This window comes from Pteropus alecto, unplaced genomic scaffold, assembly GCF_000325575.1.
Source record: "Pteropus alecto unplaced genomic scaffold, ASM32557v1 scaffold23, whole genome shotgun sequence".
NCBI lineage: Eukaryota > Metazoa > Chordata > Mammalia > Chiroptera > Pteropodidae > Pteropus > Pteropus alecto.
Window position 1 is genome coordinate 4,077,871 of NW_006435837.1, and position 11,404 is coordinate 4,089,274.

Consider the following 11,404-nt stretch of genomic DNA (forward strand, 5'->3'; position numbering starts at 1 on the left):
GGTGTGCAAATATCTTTTTGGATATGGGTTTTCAAGTCTTTGGGGTAAATACCCAGTAGAGGGATTGCTGGATCATATGGTAGACCAATTCTCAGTTTTTTTTAGTAAACTCCATACTGTTTTCCATAGTGGCTGTACCCATTTGCAGTCCCAGCAGTGTATGAGGGTTCCTTTTTCTCCGCATCCTCTCCAACATCTGTTACTACTTGTCCTGTTGATTATAGCTATTCTAACAGGTGTGAGATGGTTCATTCATTTTTAAGGCTGAATAATACTCTACATTTTGTTTATCCATTCATTGTTGACGGACATTTGGGTTATTGCCACCTTTTGGCCATTGTAAATAATTCTATGAACACTGGTATGCAAGTATCTGTTTGAGTCCCTGCTTTCAATTCTTTGGGGTACATATACCTGGGAGTGGAGTTATTGAGTCATATAGTAGTTCTGTTTCATTTTTTGAGGATCTGCCAAACTGTTTTCCTCAGCGGCTGCACCATTTTACATTCCTACCAGCAAAGCACAAGGATTCCAGTTGCTCTATATCCTCACCAACATTTGTTATTTCCTGCTGTTTTGATAATGGGTATGAAATGGTATCTCGTGGTTTCAACTTGCATTTCCTTAATGATTAGTGATGGTGTGCTTATTAGCCATTTGTATACCTTCTTTGGAGAACTGTCTATTCATATTTTTGGCCCATTTTTGAATTGGGTTGTTTGGGGTTTTTTCTGTTGTTGAGTTTTAGGAGTTCTTTACATATTCTGGATATTAATCTTTTACTAGATAATATGATTTGCAAATATTTTCTCCCATTCTGTGGGTTGCCTTTTCAGTCTCTTAATAGTGTCCTTTGTTGCACAAAAGTTTTTAATTTTGATGAGGCTCAATTTATCTATGTTTACTCTGTTACCTGTGCTTTTGCTGTCATATCTAAGATATCATTGGTAAATCTAATGTCATGTTTTCTTCTGAGAGTTTTATAGTTTTAGCTCTTATATTTAGATCCTTTGATCTGTTTTGAGTTCATTCTTGTATATGGTATAAGGTAAGGGTCCAATTTCATCCTTTTTAAAAATTTTATCTATCTATCTATCTATTTATTTATTTTTATTATGGTGACACTGGTTAATGAAATCCACTAAGTTTCAAGTGTACAATTTAACAGTAAGTCATATAAACATTGCATTGTATGTTCACTGCACATAGCTAGAGATCTTTCTGTCACCACATATTTGACCCCTTTTACACCACCTACCTCCCCCTTCTCCCCTACCCTCTGGTAACCACTAGTCTACTGTCCATGTCCATGAGTCTCTGTCGTGTTTGTTTGTTTCTTTTAGATTTATATCCCACATATAAGTGATATCATGTGGTTTTCAACTTTTACTTCATTCTTTTGTATGCAGATATCCATTTTTCCTAGCACTATTTGTTGAAAACACTGTCATTTCCCCATTGAATGGTCTTGGCACCTTTGTCAAAAATCAATTGACTATATATGTGAGAGTTTATTTCTGATGTTTATTTGTTTTTAAAAGTATCTACTTGAAAATACTTCTGAATAGAAATTTAAGGAAGGAAGGGAATCAGCCAAATGAAGCAGCATGGTTTTCAGAAAAGACGATCTTTAGAAGCTTATGGAATAAGGAGAGAAGGTTTCTGAGGAAGGCAGTAAAAAGACTAGAAATCCTGAGGCTGCATTATGTGTGGGTACAACTGAGAAAAGTATACAGTGCTATGCAAATGTAAAGAATCCTGATTAGGAATGTTACTTAAGAAGATGTTAGTAATGATACACAGAGAAATACCTTTCTTATTCAGAAGAGAGTGGCAAGACCAAGGAATCTTCATTAAATAAAGCAAATATCTACCAGCAGCAAACAACAATAACATTAACAAAACACACACACGACACACACTTACACACATACATACACACATAATAAATGGAAAACTTCCCAACAGGCTAAAAAAACAATCAACAATTCTTCAAAAAGTAGGCACTGTGGCATATTGTTAAGAAGCCACAGTAGTTTACCCCAAAAACGATAAGAGCTAAATGTGTACTGATTGCTTACAGTGTGCCAGGTCCCTTTGTGCTTTATATACATACAATCTCTTAAGCTTCTCAATCAAATCTATGAAGGGAAGATGCTATTCTTAGCTCCATTTCTCAGATCAAGAAAATGAGGCTCAAAGAGGTAGCTGAGCTGGGATTTGTACACAGCTCTGAATTTTGTGCTCATCATCATAAAACCAGAGTTCTCAAACTTGAGTGTGCATCAAAATCACTTGGAGGGCTTGTTGAGACAGATTTTTGGGTCCTTCTCTCAGTTTCTGATTTACTAGGTCTGGGGTGGGACTGGAGAGTTGACATTTCTAATAAGCTCCCAGGCAATGCTGATGTGACTAGTTTGGAGACTACACTTTGAGAACCACTGCTGATACAACTGTCAAAAGATATAAGTAAGGAGAGCAAACTCCTCCAGATATATATCATGGGACACAAATTCTGTTGAGGCCATGTGACCTGTCAACTATGCTCACACACATCATCTCACTGTGGGATTGGCAGGGCAAAAGTCAAATATCCTCGCTTTACTGATGAGTAATTGTCCCCAAGGACATCATTGGTTAGGAAGTGGTGGAGCCAGACTAGATACTAGATCTTGGGTCTCATGTTTCGGTGCTTTTTCCACCACAGGGGTAGAGGAGGAAGGAAAGTGGAATGCAAGGGCAAAAAGTCATCAAATGAAAGCTGCTTGGTAGAAATAAGTCTTTTTGAAAAGTATATTTTAAAATGATGAAACAGGCTACAGTCATGCTACCCTGAACAAGCCCAATCCCGTCTGATTTCGGAAGCTAAGCAGGGTTGGGCCTGGTTAGTACTTGGATGGGAGACCACCTAGGAAGACCAGGTGCTGTAGGTGTAAAAAATAAAAAATAAGGGATTGTAAGCTGACAAGGTCCTTGCAATCTGTGAGGTCAACCAAAGGTTGTCTTGCCTAAAAAAGTGAAAAATAAAATAAAATGATGAAACAGGGCGGGTGAACCAGAAAGTGCATGCTGACTGTATTTCTTGCTCATCGCTGATGAACTGATTTCTGAAAGCAGTGGTTCTCAAAGTGTGGCCTCAGACACGTAGCATCAGCATCATCTGGGAGCTTTTTAGAGATATAAATTTTCAGACCTACCCTAGACTTGCTGATTCAGAAACTCTGAGGGTGGGGCCCAGCAGTCTGTGTTTTAACCCATTTCCAGTTTAGCAAAAAAAGTGCAGCTCACTGCCAGCGTTAATTTAATTTTACATAAACACGCTTTTTGAGGCTGAAGCATATCTGACTGGTTTTCTATGTGAAAATAAAATATAAAAACTGTTCTTGGAATTATTTATAAACAGAACTTGTCTCTAATCCTAATGTAACAGAAATGTATACATAAATCGATTCATCAAATGAATCTTTGGCTACATTTTCTAGGACTTGACATTTTCAGCAATCAAGAATTACTAAATTTTATACATGAAAATACCACTACTAAAAACAGAATGCTATTATAGAATGATGTCATTTGTTTCCAAAGACTATTGATATACTAGAGTGATGTAAAAATAATAATAAAAGGAAGATATTTCGTGGCAAACTTTGGGGGTATGGTTTAAGTAACCTGCAAGTTATCTCGGGGTAAACGCTGCAGCCACAAGCGCCGCTGGTGAGTATTCTAGAGGCAAACAGGAAATGGGTTAATCAGCCCTCCAGGTGATACTTATGCTTACCCAAACTATAGAACCACTCTCGTAAAGAATTGGCTGAAATATTACTGTATGATATAGTAAAAATATGGTAAGAGCCTTCCCCATGCCTGCCACCTGCTATATGTATGATCTTGATTTGTCATGAGACCAACATGAGCCTCTATTTCCTCATCTTCAGAAGGGGTGTAATCATGAGCTCCCCCAATGGGCTCTTGTAAGGCCGAATATATATATATATATTTAAAGCTCACGAAGGCAAAAATTTTTCCTTTTCTTTTTTCCAGCTTTATTGGCATGTAATTAGCATATAACATTGTGCATACAGAGATTTTTCTGAATGAAGTGTTTTGGGATCTAGAAAGGGCTAAATAGGAGTTCATTATTATCTTTCAGAACTCCCACTAAGAGTATTCATGTTATCTAATAATCACATTGATAGCACCTACCATGTGCCAGCCTCTGTTCTGAGCTCTTATAAAAGGCTAACTCATTTAAAGCTCACTCAATAATGCTTTGAAGCAGGCACTATTATTAGCTCCATTTTACAGATGAGGAAACTGAGGCGCAGAGAAGGTAAGCAACTTGCCCTCAGTTAAACGTTTCAGTTGCAGAGCTGCAATTCAGACTCAGGCCATCTGACCCAAAGTTTGTGTGTTTAAGTACTATACTATCCTGTCTTTTGTTATTCTTAACCTTTCTGCTATATCAGACTCAGCTGCTTGGTGGTTGTGCACTTGTAGATTACAAAATAATGTGAGAATTCATAATTTGAGAACCACTGAATGTTAGATTGGATCATCCAGATGGCTCATAGGCACGATCTTCCTGAATAGCTTTGGACTGAGGCAGGTTCTCTTCAGTTCAGGATGGCTTAGGTCTGGTCTTCGATGAAGGCCAAGACTGACCTGCTACTTCTACATTGAATAATCAGTTCTGCAGTGATAAGTGCCTGCTGTTTGTCCAGTGTTACTGGCTGCTGAAAGAACATCATCTCTGACTCCAGGGACTTTACACTCCAGTTGGAAGGACATGATTATGACATATGACAACAATACAAACTATAAGTCCTAGAGGAAAATGGGAGGAAAATTAATGAGTACTAAGGGCCTGTTCTGGGCCAGGCCCTTTTAGGTGCTTTATATATGTCATCTCATTTAATCCTCACAAAAACTCTTCATGGTAGATATTTTTAGTCTCAGTTTGCAGATGAAGAAACTGAGCATCAAAGAGATGAAGTCATTTGCCCAGTCACATAGCTCAGAGGATTCACCATTGGAATCTGTAGCCTGTACTGTTTATACTATAGCAGGCTTCTCAGTAAGTATCTGAAGACTCATTGAACATGTCACTGAGGGTGAGGAGAATATGGAGAAGTCATGGTAAGTCACCCGAGAACAGCCATTCCCCCTGGCTCTGGAGAATCTGGACTGTAAACATAGTAGCTTTACCTTGGAAGCCTGAGAGATGATTCAGTAGCTCTTGACAGTAAGGAGAGGTAGGTTTGACACTCTCTTGTTAGGCCACTGGCCAACAGAATCGTTAGACTTTAACACTTTCAGTTGTGTGATTTCGTGATGTTTGAAGGAGTCATTCTTGGTTTACTAGAAGCCCAAATGGGCAGGTAACTATATTTACCTCCAGCCTCTAGCTCTCCTGGGCTGTGCTGATGACTTTTTACTTTTTTCTTTTTTTTTTTTTTTTCGGTCTTTGAAGGAGGTCTTCTTTTAGGTACAACTATTTTCCAGAGGGTGAAATGACATAATAATAGTGGAAGATGGTTATGATTTCATTCTTCCAGAGCTGTCTTCCCCATTTGGAAACAATTACACATTTGAGCCAGGTTGGTGATCTCATAAGCTATAATCCCCAACTTACTCTTTCTCTGGATAGGACCTAGACCTTTCTGTGCAGGCATTTCCAGTGATAAATTCCTTTATAATTTCCCTTCTTCAAGGCCTTACTGTCTTGTTTTCTCTTACCCTCTCATGCTTTGTCCATCTAAGTCTTAGTTCTTCCGTATGCAGCATATGTTAGAGCTATAGGAGGTAGACTATATGTTCCTGAAGAACACAGGGCACCTGTCTTTCTTTAAAAATTTATTTATTCTCCAATTACAGTTGACATACAATATTAATTTCAAGTGTACAACATAGCAATTAGACATATAGCTTACAAAGTGATCACCCCAATAAGTCTAGTATCCATCTGACACTCTACGTAGTTATCACAATATTATTGACTAGATTCCCTATGCTGTACTTTCCATCTCAGTGACTATTTTTATAACTGGCAATTTGTACTTCTTAATCTCTTTCATCTTTTTCACCTATCTCACTATGAGCTGTAGCTGCTGGATCCTACCAAGAGACTGGGACTTTGCCATGAAGAGTAAGGCAAGGATAGCACTGGCAACTGGGAGATTTACCAGCCAGCAAAAGCTACTTCTGGAGCTTTTATCAATTTAGAAATCAAGAGGTTCATTGACTTCTTTGTAACTTTAAGAGCCTTTGAAATTGCCTTGCATAAAAAAAATGTAGCTTGTTTCCTCACTTGTAGACTGAGGGGGTTGGAATAGTTTGGTATCTAGTCTTTTCCCTACCTATGACCTATTTTGTAATTCTTTTCTTCCAGTGAACTCCAAGTCCTAAAAGATACTATCTTTCAAATGATTTATTCAAGTAAAACTTTCCTCCCGATTATGTGTGTTGAGCAAAGACATATATAATGTTTGTGGTCAGTAGCAGAAAACCAGTATAGATATAATTTCGAACAAAGCAAACATTACACTCATTTTCTCAGGCTGTCTATTGCGGGTAAATAAACAATTTTTGAAATAATGAAATGAAGTCTAAGTGACTACTTTTGCCAGTTTTCTAGATTTACAATATTGTATCAGGTCATCTTCAAGTCTCCTCACCTCTGAAATGGATTTCTATGAATTTCGGTTTCCTGATATATAATGTGAAGAGATGGAACCCCACGGTCTTTCTAGGAGATGCCTTCCTATGGTCTTAAGCTATGGAAACTTGAATTAGATAAACACAGTATTGTAGTAGATATTCTTGCTAATTAAGTATTAGTGAGTAGATAAGAATGTTTTATAGTTAGAATGGAAATCACATATGTGCAAGTCTTAGGAAGTAACCATCTTCAGATTTTTTAAATGCCCCTCTAGAAATTACTGATATCACATTGTTTGTATTAAGGAAAAATAAACAGTTTATTACATAAAGAGGTATCTATTCTATGCAGTCACTCAGGCAAGGACAAAAAAAATCATATAGTCTGAATTAATAATCATTAAAACTTATTATTGGAACTGTGATAAGATACTTTATAAATATAATATAATTTCATTCAAAGTAATTTTACAGATGAAGAAATACAAGCAGAGAAATGTTAGAAACTTGCTCAAGGCAGAGCCAGGATTTGAACCCAAGTTAGTCTCCCTCAGAAGCTCAGCCTCTTAACCACATTTAAAGCTTAGTTAAGGAGGCGTGCTTATTAATCCATTGGAAATAAATGGACATGGGCATTTTATTCATATGGAGAAGAATATCAAGTCAAAAATTACACATTATTAACTGTGAGGAATTCCAGATCAGACTTTCAAAGCTCATGACAAGCCAAAGATATATAAGGAGAAGACATCGGAACAGGAGCCACCAATATTAGAAAGGCCTAGCGGCCTGTTAAGGATCTCCTATCCAGAAGTACTGCAGCAAAGGTTAGGGTTTACACAGCTTCAAAACAGAGACAACTCCCAAATACTACAACTTTTCCAACTTAGTAGGATGCAACATGAATATCCATAATTCCAGCCTTTCTTAGTGGCTTTTATTAGTATATAACTGTTTATAGAACTGGTTCGTAACATGGGAGCCCTACTCTCGAGGGTCATGAGAAAACATGATATGGATGTTTGCTAGGAGCAAAGCTGGAGAGATGAGACACAAAGAAGGGGGGATTCGTATTTAGCCTCAATGTGGCAAAGGACTTTTCCTCCACTGGCTCATATTGATTCCCTGACTTTTGACCTTGTCAAAATCATGACAAAGAACAAGAGAGAAAATGGTGGCTGGAGAGAGTGATTTTAGCATTAATTTTGTCCCATTATTAGTATTAATTACTCCATGGCACTCAAATTAAATCTGATGTGGCAGAGACTAGCTGGCAGCTCAGCAAACTTTTATTTTTTTCTTCCTCATCACATAGCAAGACTACATTTCTTAGCCTCTCTTGCAATTAGAAGTAGCCATGTGACAGTTCTGGCCAATGGATGTGGGCAGAGGCAATGTTTCCCACTTCCAGGCCTAGCCATTAAAAATCTCTCACTTGATTTCCCTCACTCTCTCCCTTTCCATGTTTGCTTGCTGGATGTTGCTCTCCAGAGCAAACTTGAAATCTTCATGTTGAAAATGGCAGTGACCCTTCAACCTGGGTCCCTGAGTGACTGCATAGAATAGATGCCTCTTTCTTTGCCCCACCCTGACCTCCACTCTAGGCTGCTGACTGGACTTTACACATGGAAAATAAAGTTCTATTTTTTAAGCCTCTGCAATTGCAGGGTTTATTGCAGCAACTTGCCTTACCTTAACTAAAATATCTGACTATGACCCTTCTCACCAGGGTTGCTGGTATATCTCATTCTGCTGTTGGAAGGTGGGCTGGGGTGGAAAAGGCATCCTTACTTGAAATCACATAAGAACCCAGGATCATACAATCTAAGAAAGAGTCCATATGGTCACTGAGATGCTCATTGTCAAGACAGGAGAGAGTCATTTTAGGGCAAGAGACCCCACCAGAGCCACCCACTACTTTTGTGTTAACCAAGGCAACTGGGACCCTCACAGTATGGCATGTAACTGTGACAATAACAAGGTATTTAATCATTGTGCCTCAGTTTCCTTATCTGTAAAGTACCAGTACTTCTCTCATAGAGTTATTTGCAGATTAAATGAGTTAATGTATGTAAAACAGATGTCTGTAATGCATCTGACACATTGTAAGAGCTCAGTAAATACTAGCCATTATCACTAGAGACCAGCATGGTCTAATAGAAATTTTTGTGATAATAGAAGTATTCGTTAGCTGTACTGTTTAATACAGTAGCCTTCAACCACATGTGGCTATTGAGCACTTGAAAGGTGACTGAGGAATTGAATTTTAAATTTTATTTAACTTTAATTAATTTAAATTTAAATAGCCACCTGTGGCTAGTGGCTATTATATTGAACAGTGCAGCTATAGACTATTCTAATTATTTCAGAACTTTTCTATTTCGTACTATATAAGTCAGGGTTCAATCACAGAAGAGGAATCACTAGGGACACACCCACACACATGCATGTGTGTGCACGTGCACACACTAAAGAATTGTGTCACAGGGATTTTACCTTCTATAACTGTAGAAGTTGGTTAAACAGTCTCTGTAAAGCTGTTATTTTCCCATCTAATGCCAGAACTTGACATCTATGATGGGCAGGCAATAGGGAAGGGAGGATGGATATAAGATAGGAGAGAGCAAAACCAAGGTGGAACCCAAGAGCATGAGTTGTAGCCGCAAAACAGACTCACATTAGTTCTTGTTGCCTGTGACCCTGGTAGTATGGATGTCCTACACAAGTTGAGCCCTTTGACACAAAATTAAATACATACTTGGCCCAGGAGTTGGAAAAGCCTAAGGAGGATCCAGGGGAAAGTGGAGCAGTTTGTTGCCAGCTGGCTGCTCCCTTATATTAATGAGGTGAGACAACTGATAATTGCCAATATTTAAGAGCTACATAATGGCTGCTGCTCCACTTCTGCCCAAATCTCCCAAAAGAAGTTTTCTTGTGTTCTGCACTATTCAGAAACATACAAAAAAAGAGAATTCTGTAAAATGTAGTTCAACCTACCCATGATGCTACTTTATAAAGCCATCACATACGAGAAAGCTAATGAGCTCAATTTTGTATCTGTCAATACTTCTATATAAAACATGAGACTAACATCTCCCAAGGCTGATGTAGTTGTTTTTGGTTGTTTAGGTCTACATAGTTGTTTCTGTTCTGCAACTGGCCCAAAGATATTTTTGTTTTTCTTTATACTTTTTTGTTGTTTAGAATTTTCTGCACATAAATCCAACATTATTATTATAATCAGATAAGAAATTAATGTTAATTTTTAGAAGCCAGCCTACGACCAGTAGAGAACAACCTAAAACATCACGATTAGCTGTGCCTTCCAATTTTTCCCTGAAACTTTGCTGAGTCTTGACTCTGTACACAAGAACTTAGAAAACATAAATTATGGTCACCATTTCCGAAACCCTTTGACTTCTGCATCTTTCCTCATATGTTTCCAAAGTGATCCCAAGGGCATTTTGAAAATCCCAGAGGCAGTTTGAAACAAATAAAATAAAGAGAAAAGAAACTGAAGTGGAAGTTTTGCTCAATGGAAGGGAGAAATCATGTTCAAAAAACTCACTAGGAAAATGAGGAATAGAGAGAGCATCATTGTATTAATTATTGGCATGAGCAGTATTTACTGTGTATTCTCAGTGCTGTGATAGTAGTGCCTACGAAGTATGTCTTATGATTGTCCTATTTTCCAGATGGAAAACTGAAGTGCCAGGTGGGTTAAATAAGTTATCCAGAGTTACATAGTGGTGGATTACAAAAGTTGTACAAAATTAAAAAGTGGCAGATTTGGAACTAGGCTGTCTGGTTTCAGAGTCTAAGTTCTTAATCTTCCTCCCATACTTGGGGAATTTAGAGCAATATCACAAGGACAGTTGAGGTTTGATAGGTTAATCATTGGCAGGTTGATGCCAGCTTCTCCCTTACCCCCACATCCCAGTGACTCCCCAGATCCTCTCATCTTACCTTAGAAGTGTCTGTTGAATCTCTTTTCATGCCAGCTTCCCAGGCACAGGTTCAGGTCCTTATCGTGTCTTGCTCAATCTACTGCAGTAGCCTGCTCTCTGGCCTTCCCACTTCAGATCACGTTCCTCATTTACTTCATAACAATATAAAAAAATATTGTTCTGTTCCAGGAGCTGGGGAGAGGGGAAAATGGGGGATCAATTTGGCACTCGAGTCTTTATCTTAGGATCTGTGCCCCTAGAGAACTTAAATTAAGATGCCAAGAGATTACTGCTCAACTGTAAGCTGGCAAAGAGTGACATGGTTTAAGGGACACTGGAAACTCCGAACTCTAACCACTAGTGCCCCTACCCCCACCTTTCCAGGTGCTTCTGCACTTAAAATTCTACTAGAAACTTGCTAACCCATAAATTACAGGTGCCTTGGCATGAAAGAACAAGTCAACTAACAGTAGAATCACCCTAGACACTAGTGGGAATCAGGAAGGAGGGGGTACCCAAGCAAATGTTGCTTTCCTTAGGTTGTATCTCTTTGGAAGGAAGTGGAGATAACCCTAAAGTAAGCATTCTCTCAATAAAATGAATAGAAGAAAACATAGGAACTAAACCCAAGGACCTTGGACTTAAAGAGGATTTTATGAATTTGACCTCAAAGGCAAGGAAGTAAAAGCAAAAATAAATGAATGGGACTGCGTCAAACTAAAATGCTTTTGCTCAGCAAAAGAAATCGTCAACAAAGTAAAGAGACAATCATCATAATGGGAAAATATATTTGCAAGCAA

The 11,404-nt window shown here is 38.3% G+C and overlaps 1 protein-coding gene and 1 pseudogene across 1 annotated transcript in view; both read left to right on the forward strand.

Moving 5' to 3' along the window:
- ADGRG2 (adhesion G protein-coupled receptor G2) overlaps window positions 1-11,404 on the forward strand; it is a 60,369-nt gene that overhangs the window by 1,102 nt on the left and 47,863 nt on the right. The gene's annotated exons all lie outside the window — the stretch shown is intronic.
- Window positions 2,815-2,933, forward strand: LOC112479591 (annotated as a pseudogene).